The 20,709-nt window shown below is 43.0% G+C and overlaps 1 protein-coding gene across 20 annotated transcripts in view; it reads left to right on the top strand.

The window, feature by feature from the left end:
* The window catches only part of st3gal3a (ST3 beta-galactoside alpha-2,3-sialyltransferase 3a), a 523,890-nt gene that overhangs the window by 300,516 nt on the left and 202,665 nt on the right, over positions 1–20,709 (top strand). The window lies entirely within an intron of this gene.

The following is a 20,709-nucleotide window of genomic DNA, read 5'->3' as shown; positions in this document are numbered from 1 at the left end:
TTGAAAGAAATGTCAGAGGTAATAGTGGATGCGTTAGTGATTATTTATCAAAACTCGTTGCATTCTGGGGTAGTGCCGGTTGATTGGAAAACGGCTAATGTTACGCCGCTGTTTAAAAAAGGAAGGAGACAAAAGGCGGGTAACTATAGGCCGGTCAGCTTAACGTCTGTAGTAGGGAAAATGCTGGAATCCATTATTAAAGAGGAGATAGCAGGGCATCTGGATAGAAATGGTTCGATCAATCAGACGCAGCATGGATTCATGAGGGGAAAGTCGTGCTTGACGAACATGTTGGATTTTTATGAAGATGTGACTAGGGCGGTTGATGGAGGAGAACCGGTGGATGCGGTGTTTTTGGATTTCCAAAAGGCGTTTGATAAGGTGCCCCATAAAAGGCTGCTGAAGAAGATTAGGGCACACGGAGTTGGGGGTAGTGTGTTAAAGTGGATTGGGGACTGGCTATCCGACAGGAAGCAAAGAGTCGGAATAAATGGGTGTTTTTCCGGTTGGAGGAAGGTAACTAGTGGCGTGCCGCAGGGATCGGTACTCGGGCCGCAACTATTTACCATTTATATAGATGATCTGGAGGAGGGGACGGAGTGTAGGGTAACGAAGTTTGCAGACGACACAAAGATAAGTGGAAAAGTGAATCGTGTGGAGGACGGAGAAGATCTGCAGAGAGATTTGGACAGGCTGAGTGAGTGGGCGAGGATATGGCAAATGGAGTATAACGTTGAGAAATGCGAGGTTATACACTTTGGAGGAAATAATAACAAATGGGATTACTATCTCAATGGAAACAAATTAAAACATGCTACCGTGCAAAGGGACCTGGGGGTCCTTGTGCATGAGACGCAAAAGCCCAGTCTGCAGGTACAACAGGTGATCAAGAAGGCAAATGGGATGTTGGCCTATATCGCGAAGGGGATAGAATATAAAAGCAGGGATGTCTTGATGCACCTGTACAGGGCATTGGTGAGGCCGCAGCTGGAATACTGTGTGCAGTATTGGTCCCCTTATATGAGGAAGGATATATTGGCATTGGAGGGAGTGCAGAGAAGGTTCACCAGGTTGATACCTGAGATGAGGGGTTTGGATTATGAGGAGAGGCTGAGGAGATTGGGTTTGTACTCGTTGGAGTTTAGAAGGATGAGGGGGGATCTTATGGAGACTTATAAGATAATGCGGGGGCTGGATAGGGTGGAGGCGGAGAGAATCTTTCCACTTAGTAAGGAAGTTAAAACTAGAGGACACAGCCTCAAAATAAAGGGGGGTCGGTTTAAGACAGAGTTGAGGAGGAACTTCTTCTCCCAGAGGGTGGTGAATCTCTGGAATTCTCTGCCCACTGAGGTGGTGGAGGCTACCTCGCTGAATATGTTTAAAGCGCGGATGGATGGATTCCTGATCGGTAAGGGAATTAAGGGTTATGGGGATCAGGCGGGTAAGTGGTACTGATCCACGTCAGATCAGCCATGATCTTATTGAATGGCGGGGCAGGCTCGAGGGGCTAGATGGCCTACTCCTGCTCCTATTTCTTATGTTCTTATGTTCTTATTGTGTTAATGTTGCAGCATTATGACTACTTTTGCATTTGCGTAGTTTTATTACTTTATTGTTCATTTCTTTCAATATTGTAGCATGTGAGGATTATTTTTCTGCATGCTGCCAGTAGTCTGATGATGATAATAATTTGCAAAGTGTGAAAGTATAACATTCAGAGGTAGATCATTAAGTGAAACAAGTGAGACCTTGTTTATCCAGAATTTTGTGTACAGACACCTGAATTGGGTGCCATTGACACATTCCGTAATAACTCAAATCCCAGGCAAGCAGGTTGGAACCAAGTGGGGTCATACTTGACGTTATATTCCATAAGAAGACTGAGTGGAAGCGTGGGAAGTGTTTGGAGAAGCAGAGGGAGACTAATGCATACAAATTGAAAATAATTAATTCAGAAATTGAGCTGACTTTATTACCCAATTGACTGCCTTCCTGTATTTCCATCTGTTTGCTGATTCCCCTCTTATTCTTTTCATTGACCTTGCTTTTTATATAATAAGAGATAGAAAGTCAACAAAAATAAAATGCATGCATATGTACAAATAGCCTATTGTCATGGTATCAAGCTGGTTTGGTTATATGTATATCGATAGTTGTGCCTCACCAATTAAAAAGACCACCAGCTGCTACTGATAAAATTCCTGAAAATGCAAACATGCCGATGTAATGAAATTCATAGAATGGTTTTTTAAAAATGGACAAACCTGGTGCCATAATAAGTGTTATCTAGGATAGTATTTCCAATGAAACCTGATGACATCAGTATACTTAATGCCTAACAAGCTTTGTGACATCAGATTGACCACCTTGAATTGCTATTGATTGAGTTGATCATTTTCCATGCTTCCCTATTTTGCATGAAATTTATTGTATTTTTCAGGCTAATTTAGGTTAGCATTGTCGGTGTATATAAATATATGTAAAAGATTATATATTCTATGTCATTAGTCTAGTCACAATGTCTTTGTGATAATTTCACATCAACATTTGATGTGTCATCAGGTTTAAAAGGATAATTTCTTTGGCTACATTTGTATGGGGGAAAGAAAACTATGGTAAATACCCTGTAACTGTAATTATGTTGCTTCAGCTGTGCTCAACCTTGGCTCAATGGTAATGCACTTGCCTCTAAGGCAGTATTTTGTGAATTCAACCCCCTTCAGAGACTTGAGCAAATAATTTAAGCTGCCTTTTAGATAACATGACATCAGGTCCCGTTTGCCCCCTGAAGTGGACGTAAAAGATACCAGTGCACTATTTAAACAAGAGCAGGGAAGTTCTCCTCGTCTCCGGGCCAACATTTATCTCTGGATCAACAACAAACCAGATTACTTGGTCATTTATTTCATTGTGTTTGTGAGATGTTACTGTGTGCAAAAATTGGCTGCCGCTTTTCCCCATATTACAAGAATGACTTAACTTCATTGCACGCTCTAAGGTTGCAAAAAAAGAGCTTTATAAAGCAAGTTCTTTGCTTCTTTTCTGTCGCAATGTTGCACCCAGATTATAACTCTCAAATAATGGGTAGATTTTTAAAAATTGGTTTGCAGAACTCTTTGTAAGCAGCATGACCAGAGAATGTAAATTTGCCCCCAGTGATGCCATTCTAGCGAAATGCCACCAGATTTGATGAAGAGAAAATATGGTATCTTGTTAGTTTGGGAATAATTTATTGTGATAGGCTGATGTTTTTCTGCAACACAGCAGAACACTGCTGTTATATTTAACTAAAAGGACAGTGACCAAGGCTTGGTTTCTCATTATCAGATTAACTTCTGCTTAGTTTCACTGTAAACTTAGTTTTAAAGTCATCTGCTTTATAAGGGTGGGAGTTGATTTCATTTTTTTAAATGACAAATTTAAAATCTTTTAATCTTCGACTGTGGATTTTTTTTCTTTGGGCATGATCAGGGCACTGACAGCAGAGATGAAATTATCCATCCTGCTTTCCTGGTTTGACATCAAAGATTAACCTGATTGTATCTACGATTATCCCAGTTATCTGAGGGAAGGTTTAGCTTCCAGCTTTTGCTGTGAAAATGGCGTTGGCAACGCAAGTGAATGAAGAAAGTTGTTGTCAGCTTATTTTTAAATTCTGACTTTGTGTAAACTGGCAGCCTGAAGTCGCCAGCAATGTGCTTTTGTCATTGCTGACTGCTAGAACCTCTCCTCACATTTGGGGAACATCTGCAGTCATACCAATTCTGTATATGTGTGGATGCTTTACAGTCACTTTGGGACTTTGTGCATGTGCAGTTGTTCCGGTGTTGCTGTATCTGCCTCACAATATAAATGGGACAAATTCAGCAGGAAGGGCCCCAGCTCAGATTACAGAGTGGTTATATTCAACATTTGTTGCTGAGTTTTTTTGGATTCTACTTTTAGCACTAAAGCTTGGGAGATAATCCGGACCATAAGAAACCCCCCAAAACCTGGGAAAATTTCAATAAATTCAGTTTCTAATTTGAATATCATTAAAGAGAAAAATCAAGGAATGAATAAAAGGTATGGCTGAGCCAATGACATCCGATAGTTATTCACAGACGAAGCATGCTTCACAAACTACTAGGAAAATATTTGCTGAAAGCCGTCTTTGTAAATGCATGTTATTAACAGACCATTGTATTTTGGTGAGATGATTATCAAAATAATAGATTAATTAGACTTGTGGATCAGTTGGTGCAGGTTTTAGGCTTCTGTAATTGTAACTGTCTGGTGGCTCAGAAAGTTAATCTTTTGGGTACTTGAATACAGGCCAAGAAAGTTCTAGTACTGTTGAAAATGTACCATTTGGAGAAGCTATTTGTGTACCACAGCGCTCAGTGTTACTATTTATGTCATGATTTGTTGTATTTTGGGGCTTTTTTCCCCTTCATTTTTTCTCCTGCAGTGCAGCAACTACAACTGAGAAGGTGATCTATTCCACTACTTTGCCAGTGCTCCTTTGAGTGGAAAATATTTTAATGTGTGAATGCTGAGATCAATTGGAGTACATCCAATGCATTAACAGAGATAACTAACAATTCAGAAGTGATCAAAGCTATAATCTTCTTGATCTGCCATGCAGCTAATTTGGCTGCTCAAGGAATGGAATTCCATGAACAGATACTTACGGAACATTATTTTTGGGAAGGAGTGTGGGGGAACATTACCTTTGCCTAATTGAGACAGTGAATGCATAATTCACTCCAGGTGCGTACTGTGACAGTGTTTGGACCTGAAGAGGCTAATTGGTTTCTGAAGATGAGGATACCTTCTGGTCACTTAAAAGGAGAAGAGCAATCAATCACTCTTCCTAAAAATGAGTGCAGAACAGTTCAGGCAACCTCTGTGCCGTGTCTGGGTCAAGGAGAAAAAACCCGCCAAAATATTTAACTACACCCAGTAACACTTCTCACAGCTAATTTGAGGGATTTTCCAGTTCCTTGTTCCATTCATAAGAACATAAGAAATAGGAGCAGGAGTAGGCCATCTAGCCCCTCGAGCCTGCCCCGCCATTCAATAAGATCATGGCTGATCTGACGTGGATCAGTACCACTTACCCGCCTGATCCCCATAACCCTTAATTCCCTTACCGATCAGGAATCCATCCATCCGCGCTTTAAACATATTCAGCGAGGTAGCCTCCACCACCTCAGTGGGCAGAGAACTCCAGAGATTCACCACCCTCTGGGAGAAGGAGTTCCTCCTCAACTCTGTCTTAAACCGACCCCCCTTTATTTTGAGGCTGTGTCCTCTAGTTTTAACTTCCTTACTAAGTGGAAAGAATCTCTCCGCCTCCACCCTATCCAGCCCCCGCATTATCTTATAAGTCTCCATAAGATCCCCCCTCATCCTTCTAAACTCCAACGAGTACAAACCCAATCTCCTCAGCCTCTCCTCATAATCCAAACCCCTCATCTCCGGTATCAACCTGGTGAACCTTCTCTGCACTCCCTCCAATGCCAATATATCCTTCCTCATATAAGGGGACCAATACTGCACACAGTATTCCAGCTGCGGCCTCACCAATGCCCTGTACAGGTGCATCAAGACATCCCTGCTTTTATATTCTATCCCCCTCGCGATATAGGCCAACATCCCATTTGCCTTCTTGATCACCTGTTGTACCTGCAGACTGGGCTTTTGCGTCTCATGCACAAGGACCCCCAGGTCCCTTTGCACGGTAGCATGTTTTAATTTGTTTCCATTGAGATAGTAATCCCATTTGTTATTATTTCCTCCAAAGTGTATAACCTCGCATTTCTCAACGTTATACTCCATTTGCCATATCCTCGCCCACTCACTCAGCCTGTCCAAATCTCTCTGCAGATCTTCTCCGTCCTCCACACGATTCACTTTTCCACTTATCTTTGTGTCGTCTGCAAACTTCGTTACCCTACACTCCGTCCCCTCCTCCAGATCATCTATATAAATGGTAAATAGCTGCGGCCCGAGTACCGATCCCTGCGGCACACCACTAGTTACCTTCCTCCAACCGGAAAAACACCCATTTATTCCGACTCTTTTGCTTCCTGTCGGATAGCCAGTCCCCAATCCACTTTATCACACTACCCCCAACTCCGTGTGCCCTAATCTTCTTCAGCAGCCTTTTATGGGGCACCTTATCAAACGCCTTTTGGAAATCCAAAAACACCGCATCCACCGGTTCTCCTCCATCAACCGCCCTAGTCACATCTTCATAAAAATCCAACATGTTCGTCAAGCACGACTTTCCCCTCATGAATCCATGCTGCGTCTGATTGATCGAACCATTTCTATCCAGATGCCCTGCTATCTCCTCTTTAATAATGGATTCCAGCATTTTCCCTACTACAGACGTTAAGCTGACCGGCCTATAGTTACCCGCCTTTTGTCTCCTTCCTTTTTTAAACAGCGGCGTAACATTAGCCGTTTTCCAATCAACCGGCACTACCCCAGAATGCAACGAGTTTTGATAAATAATCACTAACGCATCCACTATTATCTCTGACATTTCTTTCAATACCCTGGGATGCATTCCATCCAGACCCGGGGACTTGTCCACCTTCAGTCCCATTAGTCTACCCAGCACTGCCTCTCTGGTAACATTAATTGTATTAAGTATTTCTCCTGCTGCCAACCCTCTATCGTTAATATTTGGCAAACTATTTGTGTCCTCCACCGTGAAGACCGACACAAAAAACTTATTTAAAGACTCAGCCATATCCTCATTTCCCACTATTAACTCCCCCCTCTCGTCCTCCAAGGGTCCAACATTCACTCTAGCCACTCTATTCCTTTTTATATATTTATAAAAACTTTTACTATCATTTTTTATATTAATTGCTAGCCTAGCTTCATAGTCTATCCTTCCTTTCTTTATCGCTTTCTTAGTCTCTCTTTGTTGTTTCTTAAATTTTTCCCAATCACTTGTTTCTCCACTATTTTTGGCCACTCTGTACGCAGCTGTTTTTATTTTAATACTCTCCTTTATTTCCTTCGTTATCCATGGCTGGTTCTCCCTTTTCTTACAATCCTTGTTTTTTGCTGGAATATATTTTTGCTGAGAACTGAAAAGGATCTCCTTAAAAATCCTCCACTGTTCCTCAGCTATCCTACCTGCCAGCCTGTCTCCCTAATTCCCTATCATATTTCCCTCTGTTCAAACAGAGGACACTGGTTTGGGACCAAACTTTCTCCTCTTCCACCTGAATCAGAAATTTGACCATATTGTGGTCACTAGACCCAAGAGGGTCCTTCACAATAAGATCCTTAATTCTACCTACCTCGTTACACAATACCAGATCCAAAATAGCTCGTTCCCTCGTCGGTTCCGTAACATGCTGTTCAAGGAAACTATCCCGACAGCATTCTAAGAACTCTTCCTCCATTCCACCCTTACCGACTTGAGTCTGCCAGTCAATGTGCATGTTGAAGTCCCCCATGATTATTGCCGTTCCGTTTTTACACGCATCCCTTATCTGCTTGTTTATAGCCCTCCCTACCTCAACATTATTATTTGGGGGCCTATATACCACACCTACTAGTGTCTTTCTCCCTCTGCTATTCCTCATCTCTACCCATAATGATTCCACGTTTTGTTCCTCAGAGCCTATGTCATCCCTCAGTACTACCCTGATATTATCTCTTATTAATAGCGCGACCCCACCACCTTTTCCTTCCTGTCTATTCTTCCTAAACGCCTGATACCCCTGGATATTCATCTCCCAGTCCTGGTCACCTTTCAGCCACGTTTCTGTAATGGCCACTAGATCGTACCCACTTGTGCTGATTTGCACCATCAACTCATTTACCTTGTTCCGAATGCTTCGTGCATTCAGGCAAAGTGTCCTTATTCCAGCTTTTATCTGGACCCGCTTTGATGAGTCGCGAACACCCTCTCCCTCTACTCCCTTATCTAAATTACCGCCTTCATTCACTTGCACCCTCTCCTCTACCATTAATTTTGTAATTCCCCTTACCCCTGCATCCTCCCCCCCATCAATTAGTTCCTTGATCCTAGTCAACTCTTCTAGCTCCCCTCCCCCCAACCTATCTAGTTTAAATTCTCCCCAGTAGCCTTAGCCAACCTACCGGCCAGGATATTGGTCCCCCGTGATTCAAGTTCCACCCGTTTTTTGTATACAGATCACCCCTGCCCCTAAAGAGGTCCCAATGGTCCAGGAACTTGAATCCCTGCCCCCTGCACCAGTCCCTCAGCCACACATTCATCTTCCACCTCACTCCATTCCTGCCCTCACCTTCCCGTGGCACAGGCAGTAATCCTGAGATTACTACCTTTGCTTTCCTCTTTCTCAGCTGTCTCCCTAATTCCCTGTACTCCCTTTTCATGACCCCTTCTCCCTTCCTACCCACATCAGCGGTACCAATATGTACCGCTACCTCAGGCTCCTCTCCCTCCCACCTCAGGATTTCCGGGACGCGACTAGCGACATCCTGGATCCCGGCCCCAGGGAGGCAGACCGCCATGCGAGACTCCCGCCTACCTCCGCAGAAACGCCTGTCTGTCCCCTTCACCATCGAGTCCCCGATTAATACCGCCTTCCTCCTCTTTTCCTTAGCCCTCTGAGTTACAGGGCTGGACTCCACTGCGGAGACACGGCCACTGCTGCTTCCCCCAGGTGGGCTGTCCCCCCCAGCAGTACTCAAGCAGGAGTACTTGTTGTGCAGGGGCAAATCCACTGGGGTGCTCTCAACCACCCTAGCCTTACCCTTCCTGGCCGTCACCCACTTGGCCTCCTCCCGTGGCCCTGGTTTGACCACCTGATGATAGCTCTTGTCTATCACCTCCTCATTCTCCCTCATCAGCCTAAGATCCTCGAGCTGCAGTTCCAGCTCCCTAACACGGTCCCTCAGGAACCGCAGCTCGACACACCCCTCACAGATGTGGATGTCCGGGAGGCCAGATGCCTCCAGGACCTCCCACATCCTACACTGGGAACAACACACTGGTTTCACACTCATACTGGACACTTTATGTCAAGTAAGACAGTGAAAAGTTAATAAGAATGTAAGGAAACAAAAACAAAAACTCACCCCTGCTCGTCCAAGCCCTGTGAGCCAAAGCCCTGACAGCTCACTCAACTTCCCACTCACTCTGCTGCCCGCTACGATGCTGCCCGCTGTATACTTTGGTGCGCTTTTAAACCCTCCAAAAATTTCCCCAGGCCTCTCCTGGCCCGACTTCCGGTTTTGAAAAAAACCTCCGATTTTAAACCCAAAATTAACTGAAAAAAAAATAAAATAATTAAAGTCAGAAAACCACCTCTCTTACCCTCATTATGTTGTAGTGGCGACCAGTGGAACTTCTTTACATTACTGAATGCTCTTATAACAGATGCAATATTTGAGACCAGAGGCAAAGAGTCAGTGCCATCAGGACACAAATATTGTTTTAATAACCAGTTGTACCAACAACATTATTATTTGAATGAGTGTAAATTAAGAGAGATAGATATTCAGCGAGTCCTAGGTGTCCTCCTGAATCAGTCGCTGAAAGTAAGCGTGCAGCTACAGCAAGAAGTAAAGAAGGCAAATAGTATGTTGGCCTTCATAGCAAAAGTATTTGAGTATAGGAATAAGGATATTTTACTACAATTGGAGAGGCATTGGTGAGACCACACCTGAAATATTGTGTGCAGTTTTGGTCTCCTTATCTGAGAAAGGATGTCCTTGCTATGGAGGGAGTGCAGCAAAGGTTTGTCAGGGTGATTCCTGGGATGGCAGATTTGTCGTATGACTAGGGATTAAGTCGGTTAGGATTATATTCATTGGAGTTTAGAAAAGTGAGGGGGATCTCTTAGAAACTTATAAAATTCTAACAGGATAAAAAACAGGGTAGATTCAGAAAGAATATTCCGGATGGTGGAGGAGTTCAGAACTAGGGGTCATAGTGGTTGCTCGGTACTTCTATGTAGCTTGGATTGCACAAGTGGTTAGATGCTAGGGTGCAACCTGGCCAATTCAGTCTGATAACTCATTTTAGGTAGCAGAAGCCGGAGGACTTCCAGGCTGAGTTGGAGCAACTGTTCAGGCAAATCGGAGGCTATTCCCATAAAGGAGAGTAGCTGAAGTCCCTCATAAGGAAGACTGAGTTTACAGGATTTTTGTGACTCATGGTAATCATTGACATCTGGGTGAGTTGTTGAGCAAATTTGTGGGATCTGTCTTGGTTGTTACTGCCATTTCATGTGCATTTTGTTGGGTGTTCACAGTTTGCCAATTAGTTCATACTTATGTTAGTATAAGATAGAAAGTATTGATTGTTTGCTTAGTTGACTCTTGTATAGTTTTTTTTGTTTGTTTAAAACTGTGGAAACTTTGCATTTATTCTCTTAGTAAGTTGATGGGATTCAAAATTTCATCTCCTTTACAACAGAAGTTACTGGTCCCTGAACGGATCATAAAAAAACTTGTGCTCTGGTCAGGGATCGTGATAAGAAACTAAGCACTACCACCATGGTGAGGAATGGAAGTGAATCCTTTGAATTGAGGTTTCTAAAAACAACATATTACCAAACTGATTCAACAGCAGCCAAGCAACAGATGTTACAAACAGTAATGTAATTGCATTCATGTGCTCATTAATACTTAGTATTTTGCTCATTAATAACTTTTAGCAAAGAGTGCATAGGTTTGTTCAATATAAGTAATATATTTTTTCAAAAAATTTGAAAAATGAATCTGATATAATGCAAAACTGCTGCTGTATGGTTAACATCACTTTGGTATTTCTTCTGAATAATGTTCCTTCCTCCATCAGTTCTCTACGATCATAGACAGAAATGGATACGCACAATTCATGAGAATGCCCTCCCCCCATCATGTTTCCATATATGGCCCCTCACACACAAACACTCTCATATCTTTAACAAGAGAGACTTGCATGTGTAGGGGTTATTGTAAAGAAAACTCTTTAAAAGAAAACACTTCAAAAGAAACACTGCATTTTCCAACACACCGTCCAACCCAAATATCGATGTTGAAGTAAAGCAAAATACTGCAAATCTGAAATAAAAACCAAGTGCTGGAAACACTCAGCGCATCTGGCAGCATCTGTGGAGAGAGAAACAGATACCGTCTTGAGTCCAACATGACTCTTAATAGGAACTGCAGCAGTAGTTTCTTGTAGCAAAAAATCTTCAGTGACACTGTCCACAGTGAGTCACAGAAATGTTAGCCTTCACTGTCTCTGTTGTCTTTGGGTCAGTGCTTCTTTCTCCATAGTGGTTTTTATGTTTGTTCTGCATCTGTTCGTAATTTTGGACATCTGTCCATCTCATATATTGTATTCTGGACAGGGGGTCTTCATAGATTGTTTTTCAAGTTCATACAACCTATTGCAACTTTCCAGTCTATAACCACTGCCCTGTTTTGTCTGTAAGTAGTAACCTAAATTCCATCATGCTATTTTGTCTTGATCCTTTTTGTTTGAGCACCACCATCCCCTGGATGGACTAATGTCCTCACCCATTGTCCATTTTGTCATCTTTTTACATGACTCCCACTCTTGCCTGCTGCAATCTTCTCCTCCAACCCAATAATCCCTATATGCTTTGTTTCTCAATAGAACAGCAGTGACCTCCCTGCATCAACATAGAACGGTAGCTCCACCTTTCTAGGAATGCGGTCAGATTAATAAAACATCTCCCCTCCTCCCCAGTGCCTCAATCTCCATCCCCATCTCTTTGCCCATTCTCTCTGAACCTTCCTGCTCAGAACTCAGCTGGGAAACAAGATTTATTTTAAGCAACTCAGGAATACGGCTCAAGCACTTATATGGAATGAACCCTTTAAGGGCTCTAAAAAAAAATGACAACTCCTATGCGAGATAAAGGAATTTGGGTGGGCTGGATCAGAAGTCTGTTTAATCGTGAGTGTAGTCAGAGGCTAGAAGCCATGGTCAAAAATCTGAAAGAAGCAGGACAAGGTGCTGGTGTACCAAAAACAGAAAGTGCTGGAAAATCTCAGCAGGCCTGACTGCCTCTATGGAAGGTACTGGTGTGTTGAGGAGGGTGACTAGAGGTCCTTTTGCTCCTCAACTTCTCGCCTGATAGCGGAGAAGGTTGTGCTGCATGCCCCATTCCACCACAAATGTTGAAACATATTCAGCCAAGTACTGTAATGAGATTGTTGCTTCAATAGGTCCTTGGTCTGTGCTGTCAGATTTTTTGTTGTGGAAACATGGCTCTTATTATATGCATGTTGCGTACATATGCATGGGTAGCCAACCAGAGTCATATGTCACCAGTGAATAACCTTAGCTGTACAGTACCCACTTTCTAATTTGCTGTGATGGCTGAAATGCAGTTGGCAGAATAAACTACCGTAGAATGAAGGCACTATAATTGATGCTAGATCACTGAGCATGGTGAATTGCTTATGGTCACATATTAGCTGGACTATTTTTTATTTGTTCATTGGATGTGGGTATCACTGGCAAGGCCAGCTTTTATTGCCTGAGCGAAGATGATCCTCTTCAATTCTGCAGTCCATGTTGTGTAGGTACAGCCACAACTGATATTGGTGTGGGAGTTGCAGGATATTGATCCAGTGACAGTGATATATTTCCAAGTCAGGGTGGTTTGTGAGTTGCAGGGGAAATTGCAGATGTTGTTATTCCATTGCGTCTGCTGCTCTTGTCCTTCTAGGTGATGGAGGTTGCAAGTTTGGAAACTGCTGTCAAAGGAGCTTTGTTGAGTTGCTGAAATGTACCTGTAGATGGTACATACTGCTGTAACAGTGCAGTGGTAGAGAAAGTGAATGTTTGGGGTGATGAATGGGACTTTTACCAAGCGGGTTGATCAAATGTGGATGGTGTTGAGCTTCTTGAATATTGTTGGAGCTTCACTCATCCAGGCAAGTGGGGAGCATTCCATCACACCCCCGACATGTGTCTTGTAAATGGTGGACAGCCTTTGGGGTGTCAGGAAATGAAGTACTTGCTGCAGAACTCCTAGCCTTTGACTACTTTTATAGTCACAATTTTCATATGGCAGCCTCAGCTGGATTTTATGGTGGTGGATCCGGTGATGGCTGTTATGGGGAGATGGTTAGATTCTATCTTGTTGGAGATGATCGTTGCCTGATACTTGTGTGTCTAAATATTACTTGCCACTTATCAGTCCAAACTTGAAAGTTGATCTGGTTTCCCTGCACCTGAGCACAGACTGTTTCGTTTCTGGAGGAAATATTACTGAGATTGAACATTGTGCATAGGTCCAGTACATGTGAATGGCATCCTGTACAATTGGGATCAAGGGATAAATATTGGCAAGGATCCCGGGAACAACTCCTTTGCTGTTTCAAATACTGTTTTGGGATCTTTTACATCCAAATGAGAAGGCAGATAGGGCCCCGGCTTGATGTCCCACCCAAAAGACAGAACTCTTGACAATGTAGCACTCCCTCAAGTACTGAAATGTTGGCCTCCTATATTTTTGTGTAAAGTCTGAACTTGAACCTTTTGACTCGGTGGTAAGAGTGCTACCAAATGAGCCATGTTAAGTCAGCAGTCTAGCTGCTACAAGGTGGCGTATTTTTTTCAATTAGTTTTGGTCCCTGCTGGTAAGTGCAGTGGGGAGAGTTAACTCACTGGTTTTGGTTCATAGAAACGTGTACTTAAGAAATCTGTTCTGAAGTCATTATCCCCCAAAATAGGTGTGCAAAGTTCAAACTCTGACACTTGGATCTTTGTCTGTCTTTTTGTCTGGAATATTTGAATTGTTTTGATGTTGGTGCTGTCAGAAGTATTTACTCTATGTGGCATAGGCTTGTTTACTGAAGTGGAACCTTTGCCTTTTAAGCTGTATTAACAAAGTGCTTATACAGCTGCTTTATTCAGCTCAGTCACGCTATCTCGTAGCGATTTCAGGCACAATTTATTACCAAACATTCAACCTTTTGAGGTTCAGAATTTGGAACTTCAGAAGTTTTATTCTGTATACTAACCTTCAGTGTCACCTTGAGCTGTTGAATGAGTGATTTTTATAAAATCAGTGCTACTTATTTAAGACGAATCATCTTACCAAATGAATGAAGATCCAGTCTGTGTGGATGGCAAGCAAGAAGTGAAGCACCAATTAAACACAAACCAATGTTTAGCATTTTGTCCCATTTTAATAAATTCCGGGGCACATTTAGAATCAATTTAGTTCAAGTACTGAAATTCCAATATTTTAAAATATGTTTTAACAAGATATTACAAGATGTGTTTTTTTTTCCTGTCATTGCTTACAATAAATCAGAAGTTATGCTTTACAAAAGTGGAAGGAATGCTGGGGGAGGAATATGCCTTTCCACTGAGAAGATTTGAAAAGAAGTTACTGAAAGATCACTTAAAACAATGGATTGTCGTTCTTTGATTGGCTCCTTGATAATAAATATTATCTTTGCACATAGCAAGTGAACTAATTCATTTGTTCCCCTCAAGTGCCCATATTTACATTTAAAAAAAATAAAACTGCAAAGTAATTGAAACCATGTCATTAGTGCTGTAATTTGCTTTGAAGTCACATTGGGCCTCAGGGAGGACTGGCTCGGTTGTGATATTTTCAAACAGGTGACTGAAAGGTACTCGTGGGAGTATTTTTGTGGTGAAATAAAACAACATGACCGCTGCCTTTGCAACTGAGTTTGCCAAACATTGACACTCAGGGAAATAAAGGTCACAGAATTCTCTGATTCCAATTCTGCTACAAAGAAAATAAACCACAAAAATGTTGCTTTAGTTTGAACAAGGTTGCAACAACTTAAAGACTTTTGGATGAACAAAACTAAACTAATCACATCCAATCTTATGTGGACAAGAATGATTATAAAGATCCTTCAATGTGTTGTAGGGATATACAATCTTAAGTATATCAGTGCTGTACCTCTGAAGATGGTGTCATTATTGTCACTTGCAAGTCTGAAATAGTAAGAAGATGATGATAAAGCTGTTGAATAGACTATCCATCATTATTGGCGGACTCTTTAACAGGGTCAGACAGCTACAAAAACATAACATTGGATTTCTGGCACATGATTGCCAGAATTGAAACCATCAACACAGTAAAGACAAGCAAGGCTGCAGCACTGGAACGTATTTCTGCACAAATTTACAAGTTCACGTTACATGGGACTGCTACTATCTTCATTGATTCTCAAGCCGTCCAAGTATATATCTCAGCAGCTAAATGATGCAACAATGGACAACATTTTTGAACAAAAGGGAAAGTGACTGCAGAAATTGGATAGTAATGAATCAGTGATCTTGCCAGCAGTGAGAAATGCATGTTGGAGAGAAATTACACCAGGGGTAGGATTGATGTCAAAATATGGCTACAACTGAAACTTGTAAATGAGAAAATAGTAATAAAAGGGCAATCTAGTGGAACTTTAAAGTCTTTTGTGCCTCTATATCTGATGCACAATGAATGTAAAAATGGCAAGATGCTGTAAAAATAGCTTTTGCACAAACTAATTGTTCCAGAAGAATTTTAATTGCTTAGGCATAAAACATGAGATCTGATTGAACGTGATAAATACATTTCTTAAAGGCACAGTATTGTCACAAACCCTTTCCCCTTCTGTCACAATCAGCTTGTCTACCCACATGAATATATTGTTCTGTCGGCTCAGTTTTCATCTTTAGAAATCATAGAAACCCTACAGTGCAGAAGGAGGCCATTCGGCCCATCGAGTCTGCACCGACCACAATCCCACCCAGGCCCTACCCCCAGATATTTACCCGCTAATCCCTCTAACCTACGCAACTCAGGACTCTAAGGGGCAATTTTTAACCTGGCCAATCAACCTAACCCGCACATCTTTGGACTGTGGGAGGAAACCAGAGCCCCCGGAGGAAACCCACGCAGACACGAGCAGAATGTGCAAACTCCACACAGACAGTGACCCAAGTCGGGAATCGAACCCAGGTCCCTGGAGCTGTGAAGCAGCAGTGCTAACCACTGTTCTACCGTGCCACCGAGATTTCTAAATCTCCCCTAATCTGAACCCTTCTCCTCCCCTCTGTTAGTTTACAGCCATTTTTCCCTACTCTGAGCCCATTATGTTTGCACAGTACATCCCTTCCTGGCACCATTACTTGTATCACTCCCCTGCACTATTGCCTTGTGCTTTCTCCTTAACATTCTAAATCTTCCCTCATGTGAACTCACCTCCCTATATTTAATTTAGCAGTCTACAGTCTAACAATGCACCAGGATACTGGTGCCAGCATAACTCAGCTGAAGACTGTCCCAGCAGTGAAGCTCCTTGTTTCCCCAGTACTGGTGCTGCATGAATCGAAACCAATTTCTCCCATATCAGCCTTTGAGCTTGACATTCAACTCTGATCTTATTTACCCTATGACAATTTTCTTATGGCTCAGATATTAATTCAGATATTGTTACCTCTGTTAAATTTAGCTCCTATTTGCTTATTCTCTTTCAGCAGAACCTTTTTCTTAGTTCTACTTGTGTTGTTGGTACCCACATGTACCACAACAGCTGGATTGTTCTCCTCCTATTCCAAGTTCCTCTTCACCCTGGGGGAGATGCCCTTAACCCGACACTTGGCAACACAGACTTCGGGACTCTCACTCTTCATGGTGGAAAACAGTATCTATTCCCCTAACTATACTGTTGTCTGCTTTAACTGCATTCCTTTTTACTGCCCCCCACTTGAATGGCTCCATGCACCATGGTGCCCTGGTCATCCACATTGCAGTGGCTGCTTGTTTACATCAGCTGCACGAATCTCAAACCAGTTGGACTATTGAAGGGGGTCTATTGCTACATTCTGGTTCCCTATGCCTGCCTCACTTGCGGGTCACATCCTCCTGTGCCTGACCAAGTACCAAATCAGATGGGCCTAACCTAAGGGGTGTGGAATAAAGTGTGGAGGTAACTTTCCAATTTCCTGATGCATTGAGATGCCTGAAGCTCAGAACCCATATCATGAACCCGGAGCCAAAGTTCCTCAATGTGCAGAATTTGGTGCAGACGTGGTTGCCATGGTTCACATTGGTGTCCAGCAGCTACAGTGTCTTACGGCTGTAACACATCACCTGCACTGCCATCTTTTATTGCATTTTATTTAACTCATTTTATTTCAAACTTAGAAATGTCACTCAACTCTTATCTGCAGTTATATTAAGCAGGTTAATTAATGAAGCTATAAATTTAATGTAATACTTAGATCTCCCCAGTCGCAATTTAAGTTACTGCCCCTGTTTAGAGAGATAAAATTTAAAAACTCACTAACCACCTGCTCGCCTCATTAATCCATTTGAACACTTACCAGCTACTGGAGGTTAAAGAATGGTATAAAAAGCAGCATCTCCTTACTCCTCTGCACTGATTTCCCAAATTAGAACTTGTTCCTCATGATACTCAATTCTTGTTGACTTCACTCTTGTTAAATCTTGTGCAAATCAGCCAGTGTTGAGGTTGCTGCCGGGACTAAGGATGGTTACCTGCTTAATCAGAGTGCTGACATCTCAGTAGTCTTAGTAACCCCAGTGAGGTAGCCACTGCTGAGGCTGCATGCAGTAGGCACCCTTGAAGGGAGGTAAGATTTAAAAAGAAAATGGTGCCAGAGTCAAGCGTGCAACTCCCGGCATCTGGAAGACTGAAAGAGTGAATCTTTCAGCAGCAGCAACATTGAAGCAGTGGGGACAACCATTGCCACCAGAGGGCCTCCATGGGCTATGGAATAGTCATAATATTGTGGGTTGAATGTGGCTGTTAATTGGTCCATTAATTGTTTGCCCACCTGCAGTGGGTGGTGGCCATGCTGCTGCCTTTCATACTTCTGTGAGTATGCCATTCTCTCCTGTTGGCCTCCACTACGTTTTTACCAGCCCTCTTGTCTTCTAACCCGTCTTAGGCAAGCTGGCAAAATTCTTGCCATTAGCTTTAAGCACCAAATTAGCAGAGGGTGGCATTCTGCTGTTTTAATATCTGCAATTTTAACTTCAGGTCCTTTGTTATTGTCAGGTGCCAGTGTCTAATCTAGGTGTCTGGTTGCTGCCCGTAAACAAAGGTAAGCATGCTCAAGTAACAGACAGTTCCGCAAGGACAACTCTGGTCGGAAGAGAGAGTCTCTGCTGCCTTTGCTACTAAGTTAGTCTTCTAGTAAAGTATTGTGGAAATGCAACACAACACTTTTAGAGCCCCCATTAAAAACAAAAAAACACAAATGTTGTCTAGATAACCAACTGATAAGCTGTAAAATGATATATCTCATCCTTTTTTCGAAGTAGATTTATCTGATTTGTAATGGGACTACTTTTGAACAGCATTTTGGTCAAATACTTTCTCTTTAATGATTTACCTACCCTAAAACTTTATATGGATTGGGTTGCAACCTGACTCTGGAATGAAACAAAGTTGGACTGTTGCCTCATAATAGAAACATAGAAGATAGGAGCAGGAGGAGGCCATTTGGCCCTTCGAGCCTGCTCTGCCATTCATTATGTTCATGGCTGATCAGCCAACTCAATAGCCTAATCCTGCTTTTTCCCCATGACCTTTGATCCCATTCGACCCAAGTGCTATATCCAGCTGCCTCTTGAGTACATTCAATGTTTTGGCATCAGCTACTTCCTGTAGTAATGAATTCCACAGGCTCACCACTCTTTGGGTGAAGAAAAGTCTCCTCACTTCCGTCCTAAATGGTCTACCCTGAATACTCAGACTGTGACCCCCTGGTTCTGGACTCCCCCACCATCGAGAATCATAGAAATCATAGAAACCCTACAGTGCAGAAAGAGGCCATTTGGCCCATCGAGTCTGCACCGACCACAATCCCACCCAGGCCCAGTCCCCATATCCCTACATATTTACCTGCTAATCTCTCTCTGCATTTCCTCTCTGCATTTACCCTGTCTAGTCCTAGAGGTCATGGCTGTCAGTGACTGACTCCCAGTTGTCAGCGTTCGCCATGTTCATATCTTGCATGCAGATGTCTTTTCCACAGAGGTATGGATGCCCAAGAGGCTGTGATCCACTGGCCAATTCACTGTACAGAAGGTCTTTGGGTGTAGGGAGATGATCCATCCAGTAAACATGGCCACATTAGCTCAGACTTTGTTGGCTTAGCCATGGGTGTAAGCTGATGGAATTGGAATGTTTCAGGACTTCTGAGTTAGTGACCTGTCCTGCCAAGAGATGCTGAGGCTAAGCCTGAGACAGCGAAAATGGAAATGATTCAGTCTTTTCTTCTGTTTACCATATGCTGTCCATATGGTAAACAGAGAAGTTTTTTTTATTCATTCATGGGATATGGACGTCGCTGGCTGGCCAGCGTTTATTGCCCATCCCTGGTTGCCCTTGAGAAGGTGGTGGTGAGCCCCCTTCTTGAATCACTGTAGTGCATGTGCTGTGGGTTGACCCACAATGCTGTTGGGGAGGGAATTCCACGATTTTGAACCAGCGACTGTGAAGGAACAGCGATAGATTTCCAGGATGGTGAGTGACTTGGAGGAGAATTTGCAGGTGGTGATGTCCCTATGTATCTGCTGCCCTTGTCCTTATAGATAGAAGTGGTCATGGCTTTGAAAGGTGCTGTCTAAGGATCTTTGGTGAACATTTGCAGTGCATCTTGTAGATAGTACACACTGCTGCTACTGAACATCGGTGGTGGAGGGAGTGGATGTTTGTAGATGTGGTGCCGATCAAATGGGCTGCTTTGTCCTGGATGGTGTCAAGTTTCTTGAGTGTTGCTGGAGGTGCACCCATCCAGGAAAGTGGGGAGTATTCCATCACACTCCTGACTTGTGCCATGTAGATGGTGGATTGGCTTTGGGGAGTCAGGAGGTGAGTTACCGCAGTGTTCCCAGCCTCCGACCTGCTCTTATAGCCACTGTGTTTACTTGGGTAGTCCAGTTGAGTTTCTGTTCGATGGTAACCCCAAAGATGTTGACAATGGGGGATTCAGTGATGGTAACACCATTGAATGTCAAGGGGCGGTGGTTAGAGTGTGTCTTATGAGTGATAGTCATTGCCTGGCATTTGTGGTGCGAATGTTACTTGCCACTTGTCAGCCCAAGCCAGGATATTGTCCAGATCTTGTTGTATTTGAACATGGACTGCTTCAGTATCCGAGGAGTCGTGAATGGTGCTGTACATTGTGCAATCATCGGCGAACATCCCCACTTCTGACTTTGTGATCGAGGGAAGGTCATTGATGAAGCAGTTGAAGATGATTGGGCCGAGGACACTATCCTGAAGGACTTAGGATGCAGGCTTGGTAGACTTGCTGTTTGGTGTTCTCAACCAGGTGAGTCGTTCTGCACTCTCTTTGAATGCTCCGAGCATTCTCCTGTAAATGCACCAATACTTTGGCAGCCTTCTGCCTCATAAGACAATGGTTTCTGCTGCTGCAGTCAACTTGATGTGGCTCAGGGACCCCACTCAGGCATAGCAGTCTCTGCTATATTTTCTGCAGAGGGAGGCAGCGGATTGAGACAATGCACATTTTGTTGGTTTCTGTTTTCTCTGGGCCCTCTTATTTTTTAGGGCGAGGAGACAAGCCCCCAGAACTACTTAGCCAGTACAGTGATTGAACCTGTCCTGTTGGCGTTATTTTGCAGCACACTCAAGCCATCCAGCCAATTGAACAAATTTGAATTTACCTTGCATGGTATGTCATGTAAAATGAAAATGGAGTATGGCCACCAA

Source organism: Mustelus asterias, chromosome 8 (assembly GCF_964213995.1).
Source record: "Mustelus asterias chromosome 8, sMusAst1.hap1.1, whole genome shotgun sequence".
Taxonomy (NCBI): Eukaryota; Metazoa; Chordata; class Chondrichthyes; order Carcharhiniformes; family Triakidae; genus Mustelus; species Mustelus asterias.
This window is presented reverse-complemented; position numbering and strand designations above follow the sequence as displayed.